The 12,720-nt window shown below is 38.6% G+C and overlaps 1 pseudogene; it reads left to right on the forward strand.

Moving 5' to 3' along the window:
- Positions 1-3,980: 3,980 nt before the first annotated feature.
- On the forward strand, positions 3,981-8,151 carry LOC144005377 (uncharacterized; annotated as a pseudogene).
- The last annotated feature ends 4,569 nt before the right edge of the window (positions 8,152-12,720 follow it).

The following is a 12,720-nucleotide window of genomic DNA, read 5'->3' on the forward strand; positions in this document are numbered from 1 at the left end:
CACAGGCAAACCAACAGGATATAGCCAAATGCCAACGTGCATTCTTGATGTGACGGTACTCAAGGGAGACTGCTCCTCTTAACAGGTGATTCTCCTTCTCCAGACACCTAGTGAGGTGGATTATAATGCTTTGTAAGTAGCGCCAGCCACTGTTCAGGAGGGGCAATAACAATTAGTAGGCGTCTTTTTTTTTTTTTTTTTTTTTTCAGTCTCACAAAGGTTCTAAAAATGTAGAACGCTACACGAATTTGATGATTGAAAAAAATGCTGGCAGGCTGCATCGGCCAGGCGTGCGACGTTACTGCGCCGGTGCCGTGATATGTCAATCATTTGGCATCTGCTGGGTCCAATCACATTTCAGCAGGGGCACTAAACAACCAGCTCTACCTCATAGGCCACAGCCACAAGCCTCACAAAAACTGAAATAAAGACTTGAAAAACCTATAAAATTGAACGTTTCTGAATTGCGTGAAGAACCTCATTGAAGAGGCTCGCAAAGTACGCCATCCCCGCCCCCTCAATTTTATCCTGATGGCCTTTGTGTTCATTTAATTGTTCATGGTTCTGACAACATGATGCAGAAAAGTCTTTGAATAGCCCTCACAGATATAGCTTATGAGAAAATTTATATATGCGTTCATTTCAGAACAATGAAATGTGCATGGAGCGCTTCTTGCAGTCTTGTTGGTACAACCTACACCACACACGGCGGCATTTCACTATGGAGACAGTAATTTAACATGAAAACGCTGCGGGAAAACAAATATTTTGTTGTTGTTGTCATGTTTCAGTATTCACTCAGAAATTCTAAGGAAATTCTACGAGAGTACTGAGTAACTGGTGTGATAACTGCACTGTTTTTAACTGCTAACTAATGAGCAGATGTCATTTGAGGCAGGTGCCCAATTAAGGAAAGGAAATTGACTGGGTGACTCCTTATTCTCACTCAAAAGGGAGTGTTTCCATATTTTTTCACCAAAATGGAGTGATTCCATATTTATTTCCCTGCACTTGCTCTACCCCTCCGTGAGCCGGCACCTTAACGTGGTGGAGGGGTTTGCGTGTCCCAATGATCCTAGGAGCTATGTTGTCTGGGGCTTTATGCCCTTGGCAGGGTCACCCATGGCAAACAGGTCCGAGGTGAGGGGCCAGACTAAGCACGGCTCAGAAGACTCCTTATGACGAACATAAACTTTGGATACACGTTTCCCTCGCCCGGACGTGGGTCACCGGGGCCCCCCTCTGGAGCCAGGCCTGGAGGCGGGGCTCGCTGGCGAGCGCCTGGTGGCCGGGCCTGTACCCATGGGGCCCGGCCGGGCAACGTGGGTCCCCCTTCCCACGGGCTCACCACCGGTGGGAGGGGCCAAAGGGGTCGGGTGCAGTGCAGGCTGGGTGGCAGCCAAGGGAGGAGACCTTGGCGGACCGACCCCCGGCTACAGAAGCTGGCTCTTGGGACATGGAATGTCACCTCTCTGGCAGGGAAGGAGCCCGAGCTGGTGTGTGAGGCCGAGAAGTTCCGACTAGACATAGTCGGACTCGCCTCCACACACAGCTTGGGCTCTGGTACCAGTCCTCTTGAGAGGGGTTGGACTCTCTTCCACTCTGGAGTTGCCCACGGTGTGAGGCGCAGAGCAGGTGTGGGCATACTTATTGGCTTGGCGCCTGTACGTTGGGGTTTACCCCGGTGGACGAGAGGGTAGCCTCCCTCCGCCTTCGGGTGGGGGGACGGGTCTTGACTGTTGTTTGTGCATATGCACCAAACAGCAGCTCAGAGTACCCACCCTTTTTGGAGTCCTTGGAGGGTGTGCTGGAGAGCGCTCCCTCTGGGGACTCCCTCGTCCTGCTGGGGGACTTCAACGCTCACGTGGGGAATGACAGTGAGACCTGGAGGGGCGTGATTGGGAGGAACGGCCCCCCTGATCAGAACCCGAGCGGTGTTCTGTTATTGGAATTCTGTGCTCGTCACGGTTTGTCCATAACGAACACCATGTTCAAGCATAAGGGTGTCCATATGTGCACTTAGGGTTGTGAATTACCTAACACCTAGCTAACTTTATTTGAGAGGCAGGTTTCACCTTGGGTTGGTCACCAATCAATCACAGGGCCACATAGACAATCATTTACCCTCGTATATTTATGCATGGATTAAAGGAAAACATTCATTTGACTCAAATTTTTGTATACTTCATGAAGTCAATTAACCCACATTTTACAGTGCAGTATAATACTATTCAAGTATTAATCCGGGATGCCGCATCCGTCGGCCTCCGGCAAATGGCAAGCTAGCACAAAGCACATTGAGCGGGACAGGAAGACTGACGCAGTTTCAAAATAAATTTTCGGTTACCTTCAGAATAAAACACTTGCCAGCTCCTATTTCGCAATCATAAACAAAACGTCATAATGCTTAACGCTTAATTCACTGTTTAAACACCGGCGAACATGGACGAGGAGAGATTTATAATCAAGGTGGAAAGCAACAAAATTATATATGACATGGCACATCCTTTTTATTGAGGACAAATTCAAAAGGAATGCTGCGGGACGTCATAGCAGAAGCTATGGGAGTTGACGCTGAGTTCAATCAAAGAAAGTCCACCTCTCTTTCTGCTTCTCTGTTGAGCACAGACTTTCTTTGTGTTTGTCGTTGTTTTTAATGCCACATTATCACGCGCGATCACGCGAGATACGCCGGGAAATGGTCGGCGACGGAGCTGCCGGACCGCAGCTGTGCAGTTGGCCAAAAAGTTGATGCGTCCGGAGCACGCAGTCAAGACGCAATGGAGCGGAGACGCAACGCACACGCAACCGGTGTAATCCCGGGGTAAGGCGCCTTCACCGTGTTTGCGGAACCTTTTTTATTTTATTTTTTTTAAACCCCTCTTTAGTTACGGTATGCGCCGTTGACTGAGTGGCAGAAGGAAGGGACAGGGTGAGCGCGAGACATGAAGTAAAACAAACGTTTGCTTGCTCTAAAAAAATAAACAAAAAAAACATCGCACGACTTGCGATGTGGCGCGCATCCGCACATTGTGACGGCGATGTTCAAACGATATATCAAGCCTATTCATACATACAATTTGATTCATTTTGAGAGAAAACACAAGCAGACTTAAAGACGGCATCAGTGTACACAGCAAAATCAAAAGTGTTAAATTTTCAGTGTTAGAGGTGATAAAACAAATTTAGAGTCAATTTAACTCTTGTTAAGTTTAATTTAACTCCAACATGACAATTCCTCAAAAAGTGTGAGTGTTGATTCAGAGAGTCAATTGTCATATGTTCCAATACTCTCTAGAGTGTTGATTTCACTCAATAAAAAGTGTTAGCAACCAGTGCTTTTCCCAGAAGTCCACAGGTGCATGTTTAAGGCGGCAACTTACTCTTTTTGGGGGTTTTCAATTGTTTGCTAACAACCAATGGAAGAATGTCTTTCCTCATTCGCTTCTGCTTCAACTTGAGCTGAACAGCAACATCGATTGAACTGTGATTACAACCCACCACACGTAAGTAAATCTTAATTGATACGTTTTAAATACAAAACTACTAACATTTGCACCCTGCATTATGTACTAGTGTTGGCAGTTGATATTAATTAAATATATGCGACGATTAGCACGCGTAAGCTTAGCAGCCCTCTCCTGTCTCTCACAGTCAGGACTTGTTTGGGAAGCTGCAACAGGTTCGTTCTTCCTCGGTTTTTTATTTTTTTTATTTTTTGTAAATATAAAATTAATATACTCGTTCAGTTTTCTGACTTTGTTAACTTTCATATGAAAAAAATGTATTTCGTGAATTGTTTTGTTTGCTACTCAGAACTGTGGTGCAGTGCTACAGCTTATGTAGCCTAAATGTTTGCTAGCGTGACAAGCAATTGTATTGCTGGTCGTCGTTTGTTGTTTTCAACTGCTGTTTTTTCTTTTTACTTATGGCAAAGGTTCGTGTTTGCGCACGGCCCGAATGTTGTTTTTTTTCGTCGGTCGGGGACGGGTTTGGATGAAAAATGTTGCGAAGATGTTCGGAGACGAGGTGGGAAGTGGTCAATGTTCGCAGACGCTGAGTCGGATACGGGCTTTTTATTGTATTTCTTTCTTTTGCAGTACATTATGCTGGTGAAGGTGAAATTTGGCGAAAGCCAGAAATATGTTAAAGTCGCCCAGGCAGAAAATGGATACGAGGACTTCAGTATATTTCTTCAAAAAGGTAAGGAGAACATTTTGAACACGGTTATGTTTTAGAAAACTGATCTGCTCTATTAAAAAAAACAAAAGTGTTTTAATTATCCATTTACAATGTTGGCCCATCCACCAAGTTTTATTTCTCTTGGCTTCAGTGAACTTATGTTGATTTAGCCAAATCAAAATGTACACAATTTTTTTTTATTTGGCAAAAACAGTGCTGACAGACACTGGTGCATGTGTTCAGAATGTTTCAGTTAAAATAACATTTTAGAATATATTAATTAAGAAACACATAATTCAATCTCTTATTCTCTCAGTCATAGAAAAGTTAGGGCTTCCCCTGCACTCAGAACTACACTTGACAGATGATTCAGGGACAGAAGTGGATGCGGATGTGTTTGAGGATCTTTTGCAAGCAGGGAACCTAACAATCAACGTGTGCACAGAAAAATCTAAAGGTAAGTCTTGGTTTTGCCAGGGAAAATGTTGACGATAGAAGTCTGAAATACTGTAGAGAACTAAAAGAAGGGTTCCTTTTTTTAAAACCAGTCTTCTCTAATCAACTGTTTTGTTTTCGAGCCACCAAAACCACTTTCATAAAATTGCTCTTGACTCATATTTACTTAATTTTTTTGTTAATGTTTTCCTTATTGTCCAAAAGTTGTCCTTCATCAGGATCATTCTTTCACTTCATCTGAGGCATGTACATCAGACTCATCATCCATGGTGTCTGATTCACTGTATGTATGGTGATGGAAACAAGCGACAGAGGAGTAAAAAGAGCCCACTGCGATCAGGATTCAGCTAAAGAGGTTTACAACTTTTTTGTGTTTAAGTTACCATATATATTGAATTTGACTGGTTTCAATATTCACAAATGCATACAAAAAGATCACTTTTTTAAGCAGGTAATTGTCTGTGTAGCTAGCTATCAAAATGATGTATGTATTCCAAATCAGTCAATCACAATAACAGACTTAAGGGCAAGCCATTGTGTTATAAGATTTGTTACTTATCTGTCTAATTTCAGACTTAACTATGTTTCTGATTTTATTGTATCTTCTAGATGGTTAGAGATGTTCTACATACTAAGGCTGGGGGAGGAAAGATCTTGCAAGAATATGAGAGACTGAAAACATTGTTAGATGGTACACGGCGACAGATGGTGAACTTACTAGTGGCCGACATGATTGAGGTTCATGGGTAAGCATTAAAGTTCTTCCTATAAACAGTTAATGGTGTGTGCCTATACAGTAAACTTGGGAAACAGTTTTTTGGTAGGGTAAGTTTGATTTTCTGTTAAACCACACAAGTAAATCTCTAAATTACTGAAAAAAAAATCAAAGTTATCTGACTCATTTTCTTTTTCAAACATTAATTGGTCTTTAAAGTATCCTAAAATATTGATTATAAACATCACCTTTAGAGATTTACTGATGTGATTTTGTTTTTTTTCCCATACACCGATTAGTAGTCAATAAGTCCAATAGTAACCAATATTTGGAGCTGATCAATTTCTTTCTCTGTATTTTTACTAAAAGAGAAAATATTCCTGTTAAATTTTTTTTTTTAAAGTATAAACTCAATCTCTTTACTTTATTGAAAATGTGTTGAAGTATGTTTATTGAACATTTTCAAGTAGTTCCGAGGGTCATCATAATTCCTTAAAAAGTTAATAAAAACTTAAACAAGTAAATAACTCCCTATTGTTTTCTACAGTAAATTTGATATTTCCAAAATGTAAAAAAAATATCTTAATTAAACCACCCGCCCCAGTCCCCCCCCCCCCCCCCCCCGCCACCCACGCACATACATTTTTCTTAGTTTTAATTTCAAACAAATACAGAATGTGCAGCTATAGTTCCTAGGATCAGCAGCATCTCTTTAGAAATATTCCTTGCAGTAACACTGTTTTAAATTGATCTATTGTCGGTCCTCTATGATTTATTTAGAAAAAAAAAAAAAAAAAAGTGTGATGCAAATATTCTTGAAAATGGGTTTGAAAAATCTACCAAATTTGAACATCTTCACTGTAATTTGATTTGTAAAAAAAGAAAGAAAGAAAGAAAGAAAAGACAAACCTTGAAGCACAATTTAAACATTGCCAAATGAACGTTATCTATAAGCAATAAAAACTCAATGAACAATTGGTTAATCATTTGAAATGCAAAGTATCATTGGATATTTTTGATAAACTTTTTAAGTTTTTATTGCTCACTGATCAGTGATTAAACTGTTTTTTTATACACATTTTACATGCAAGGTTTTTTTTTACTTCTGTGAATTGTTAATGCTCTATTTTTTGATACCAGCTATTTTTTTCCATGCTATTTAACATCTCATAAAATATATATTATATTTTTAAAGGAGGATCCCGCCAGCCTATGTACGAAAAAAGTATGCACTTCAGTATGCATCATCACTTTATTCCCCAATCTCATAGATCCATTCTCAAAAAATGGATATGTAAGTTTTCTTTTTACAAATATGGAAAGTAATCTTTTTGGTTAATATCTCCTTTTCTTCATTTCTCTTCTGTGCTGCTATTTCATGTTTCTCATGTTTTCACAGGAACACTACTATGATGCGCAGAGTGGATCTGGCTATTTGGCCTGGAGAATAAAGACTGTGCAGCGAAATACTGCCCAGTCCCAGAGATGCTCAACCAGCACTTTGGGTCCAAGTGGTCCAAATGCCAAGAGGGAATTGGTCCTGATTGATGAGCAACTAAGTGGAGATGAATGCTCTGAGGCAATCTCCTTTCTGAAGCATTCAACTGACGTATCTGTCATCAAAGAGAAGATGAGGGCAACATTTCAATACCGCCAGACACTGGTTCATGACCAGCAAGATTCCTCAACAGTTTTGGATGTTTTCCCCCGATTCCTGGACATACCTGGCTTGGTAAGAATGAAATATCTTTGGTTGAATAATTTTGAAGTTGGCAAGATATATTCAGTGGGACATGCATTAATTATTCCATTTATTATTGTCATTTTCTCTGGGTTTGTTTAAATTGGGTCTTTGTTTTTGTAGATTGATCAGGACTTCACCATGATGTTTGGAGCAGAGATTTCTGGCAGGTTGCTGGCAAAATGGTCCACATACTTCAAGCCTCGGGTCCTGGCAAACTGCAAGAACCTGATTTCCAATGAGCACATTGATGAACTCTTGGCTGCACAGAATAACCCGAATGAATCTTGTAAATGTGGCTCATTCTATTTTTTGAAATATGTATTTTCTTTATAGAATTTTAAGTTATTTATTGAAATTTTAAGATTAAAGTACTTGGAACTGTCTTATTTGTCAACTTTGACACTAGGTTGGGACAGTGATCTGTCAAGCATTCTGCTGTTGGTTCACCTCCTTCCCCCAACTTCAAAAGGTCACAAGAAGAGCGCTAAAATCAGCTCCTTCCAAGCAATCCGCCATGTAGTGAGATATCTGAGGGTAAGCAGACATTTGCTGAACTTTAATTTTAGCTGTATTAAAATTTGAATAAATTTACTTTTACTACTTCAACTAACTAATTAAAATAGATAAATTAAACCATGTACTCCACCATTTTAAACCACAAGGAAGAAACCTTGTTCTTTTTTAAAAATATACAATTATAAACTAAAATGTTTTCTCCTCTGTGTTGCAGATTGGAGCCAGTGTGCAGACATTCCTTGAGAGATCTGAACCAGGACAGCCCTTCCTTCTGTGTGTTGGGGAGCAGAAGAACAACATCCAACAGTTCTATGTCATTGTTGACCACAAGGCCATCCCTTGCAAGGCTCAGACATCACTGGCAGCGTTCGATGAGCTCTTCAAGGTTCACTTTATCTTCAGTATCAACTACCACGACTCCCTCCAAAGCTTTTACACATTCATCCAGACAACGGTTTTCAACATTGACCTGGGAGCTGCAAAGGAAAATCCTAGAGTCAAAGACCTGAGAGCAAGACTGTTTCACACCGATATTTGAGGTACACTTCCTTGGTTGAAATATGTTCACTTGTTTCGTTTGCAAAGTACACCACAAAAGTTCTGCATTGCTTTGCCAGCATTTGAGATTCCACCACGGTCTATACACAGGAAAAACTCTACGTTTGAAATGTGGAGAGCCAGGATGTTGTTCATCATTTTGCACTTATTCGGGGTTTAAGAAGCATCTGGCTAATTTTCACAAGGACAATGTTTCAATAGAGCTCAGTGACAATGTGGACACATGGAAAGAAAATGGGCCCTCACCATCTCAAACTTTTTGTACAGACAATCCAGTAGCAACCCAGATCATAGAAGACCAACATCACGTGTTAAACATGTGTGGTTCTGTTGTAGCACATTTACAAGCATCAGGTGTTGCAGAGAGCACTGTCCAAGCAATGGTGAGTTCATTGGAGGAGGTTGTCAGTGTTATTCAGAGGCAAGCAAAAGAGGCAGTTCTCAGCTGCACTTCTGAGATCCAAGGCACAGATTTGGAAAAGAAAGTGAAAATTTGTTTTGATCAAATAGAAAATCCTTTCTCAATCTTAAATACAGGCGCCAAGCGACAAAGATTCTTTGAGAAAAAGTGGGAAATTGTTGAACCAGTAGAGTATGTTCTTGGGGTTAGATTCGATGTACGTAGAGATCGAACTACAGGAGTTTACAGTCAGATCCCTGTCACAGATAAATTTGTTTATGTGCCCATCTTGGGAACCCTAAAGTCTCTGTTCAAGAAGAGTGAACTATGTGAAGGTTTCCTGGAAGCAAAAGAAAAAGAGGAAGGTATTTATAAAGATATATGTGATGGGTCGTACTTCAAAAAGAATGCTTTGTATTCCCAGAAAGAACATGCTCTCCAGATTCAACTTTATTATGACGATTTTGAAACCGCAAATCCTTTGGGTTCAAAGAAGGGAATACACAAACTTGGATGTATTTATTTTATATTGAAGAACCTACCCCCAAAATTTAATTCTGTTTTGATGAATATTCATGTGGTGTCACTCTTTCATTCACAAGATCAAAAGACATATGGATTTGATCAAATCTTAAAGCCTCTAGTTGATGATGTTAAAAGACTTGAAACAGAAGGGATAGTTGTACCTTTCTTTGACTCACCATTGCTCGGTACTGCAGATTCAAGTAACAGGTGATAATTTGGGTTTACATGGGCTTTTTGGATATGTGGAGTAATTCAGCGCAACATACTGTTGTAGATTTTGTTTAACACCTAAGGAAGAGTTGCAATCTGTATTCACAGAAGACCACCCTGGCTTGATTTTTCGTACTAAAGAAACCCACGCAGAACATTGTGCTTCTCTACAGAAAAATCCTTTGTTGGCATCAACATTTGGCGTCAAGAAGACATGCTTGTCAATTCACTGCATTTTTTCAACATTTCCGAAAACTATGCAGTTGACATAATGCATGATTTGCTTGAAGGTGTGGTACAGTACGAATTGAAACTTGTTTTCCATTACCTTGTCCAAAACAAACTAATTTCATTGGAAGCAATGTCACAGAGGATCCAAAGTTTTAATTTTGGTTATACTGAGAGAAAAAACAGGCCAGGTGGGTTAAAAATGGATGGAAGTAGCAAAGATCTTGGATTGAATGCCATTCAGTCATGGTGTTTGCTACGTAATGCTCCCCTTATTTTTGGGGATGTCATTGAAAGAAATAACAGTTATTGGAACCTGCTCATTCTCTTGATTCAAATAGTGAATGTGGTTTTTTCACCCATTGTCACTAATGGTATGACTTACTATTTGAAGCATTTGATAAGTGACCACCACAAGCTCTTCAAATCTCTATTTCCTGAAAAAAAACTTCTGCCTAAACATCATTTTATGATATATTATCCCAGGTGTATTCGTAAAATAGGTCAGCTACTTCACATATGGTGCATGAGGTTTGAGGCCAAACATAATTTTTTTAAAAGATGTGTGAAGAATTTCAAAAATATCACCAAATCATTGGTGAAACAACACCAGAGACAACTGGCTTACCACTGGGAGAATTTTAATTTTCAGAGATTTGAGTTTGGCCCAGTACGAAAGGAAATGATTGATAGCTTGCAGGGTGGTGAGAGTTTGAGTGCATTATTAAATATGAATGCAAACTGTGATGTGTCAACAACTAATTGGATTAAGACATTTGGAACTGAATATCAAATTGGTATGTTTGTTTGTATAAAGACACACATGGAAATTCCTGTTTTTGGAAAGATTGTGAATATAATCTTAATTGATGATCAAGCTTTATTTGTGACTTCTGTAGTTGACACCCTTTATTTTGACGACCACTTTAACGCATATTGTGTCGAGGAAAGTGCAGGTTCCTTTTTTGTGTGCTGCATTGATAAGCTGATTTATTACAAACCCCATGACAAACTGTGTTCAAATGAGATGGATGCAAAAACATATATTGTACCACATTGTCATATTATAAACTGTGCTTGAGGATTGGTTGTCCATTGATGGGATGTGTAATTTTAAAGTCAATGCATTGTTATGTGGTGGAATTATTAAATGTTTTATTAAATACAAATGTGTCTGTTTTTTTTAAGAGAATGTATGAGAACATGTGGGAAATAATTGTGAGTTTAAAATGACACTGCAGTAATTTTTTTACTCCCTACATGAGTTAAATATTTAGCAACTCGTTTTGAGTGTTATAAAATACAACATTAAATATTTTAACACTATACTCTAGTGTAGTGTAAAATCAACACTGACTTGTTGTTGACTCGTGTTAAATTTTAACTACCATCAGAGTTGTTTTAACTCGCACTTAACTAACACTTTTGAAAATGATGTTTTAACTATATGTAGAGTGGACCAATATAAGCACTTTTAAAGTGTTGAATTTGACTCTATGGGAGTTGAATTGACACTGCTGATTTTGCTGTGTATAATCAAGTATCTATGTATACAGGTTCACATTATGCTCTATAAGCAGGGTTGGGAGGGTTACTTATTTCCAACAGTCTATTATCTTCATTTTATAGTGTGTGTCTTGGCTGCCGGGCTTCCAGTAATTTCATGTTCATTTTTGTTTTGTGTTTGTTTTTTTTTCAATCAGATTCCAGCTTCTATGTAGCATGTATGTAAACAAACAACCCATGCCGGGCCTTCAATGCCAGATTCGGATTCACCATTCTCGTCCTCCATTTAGGCTCAATGTGACATCAACATTTGATCTATGCTAACTAGTTTTGCAGCCTACCATATTGCAGCGGTGCGTGTAAACACAGTGGGATTGATAAATGTGTAGCTGCTGGCTCTGATGAACATCGAACATTATAAAAAGAAAAAAAGAAATCTAACTGAGCAACAAATAGGGATGGATTTTGTCTAAAGATAAGCATCTCAGGGGAGTATGACGTATTTTACAATACTTCAAGCATTTATGTTTTTGCCATCTTATTAGATATTGATTGTGAATTGCTTTATTGTATTGTGCAGGTTTAGAGTTGTTTGTTGTATTGTACAGCATATAAGAAATGTCTCGCTGGAAGACCACACATGGACAAAATGTGTTTTTGTATATCATTTTGTGATGTGATAGTGGCAGTATTAAATAAGAGATGGATGAAATCATTTAAACCCCATTGGAGGCCCAGGTCGCCTGCTACTGAATTATTCGCAACAAATCCCACTATTATCAATATAGATTTGGTTAATTTTACAATTCATGTTTGAATCATCTTTTTGTTTGTCAATCTATAAAAAAAAATGTACCTTTACTATATATATATATATATATATATATATATATATATATATATATATATATATATATATACACAGACCCGTCACCAGAAAGAAATTGTAGGGGGGGGCATTACCTTTTTTTGGGGGGGCACACTTTATCAACCTAAATCTAATGTTCATCAGGTTGAACAGCGGCATTGTGACAACTGCAAAAGTGTTCAGAAATATTTTCTGTCACTTAAAAGCAGCAGTTCGTTCTGAAATCTAAAAGACAAACTGAAAAAAAAATGTGTAGTTCATTTTGCATTTATTCAACTCAAAAGTTCATTTGAAACAAATCCACTCTTCACTTCTGTAAACAACTATGTCCGAATGAATGACTCTGTGACCCAGCCCCTTCGATCTGGAATTGGCTACTAGTTGCCTTCATTTGCGTGTTGGATTAGGGCTGTACGATATGGACAAAATTTCCTTTCATTTTTGCCAGACATCTCTATTCTTTGATCTTTGACTCAGCATGAGACTTCACATCATTTTACTTTTTTTTATAGTGCCTTCTGTATTTTGTGTTATTTTATTTCTATACTTATACAGTTTTTTTTTTTTTTTTTTAGTATTTTATTTGTGTGTATACTTATGTACTTATATTTACTCTAATTAATTTTATTTTGTGTTATTTTATTTCACTTGTGTCTACTAAAAGACTAATTTCTATTCCATGCACAGCACTTTGTATGCAGCAATGGATGTTTTAAAGTGATTTAGAAATAAGGTTGAGTTATGTCGATGATATACAGAAACAACATATGGGTTCAGTGAAAAACTAAGCAGAATATCAATCCAAAAGGATG

Source organism: Festucalex cinctus, chromosome 17 (genome assembly GCF_051991245.1).
Source record: "Festucalex cinctus isolate MCC-2025b chromosome 17, RoL_Fcin_1.0, whole genome shotgun sequence".
NCBI lineage: Eukaryota > Metazoa > Chordata > Actinopteri > Syngnathiformes > Syngnathidae > Festucalex > Festucalex cinctus.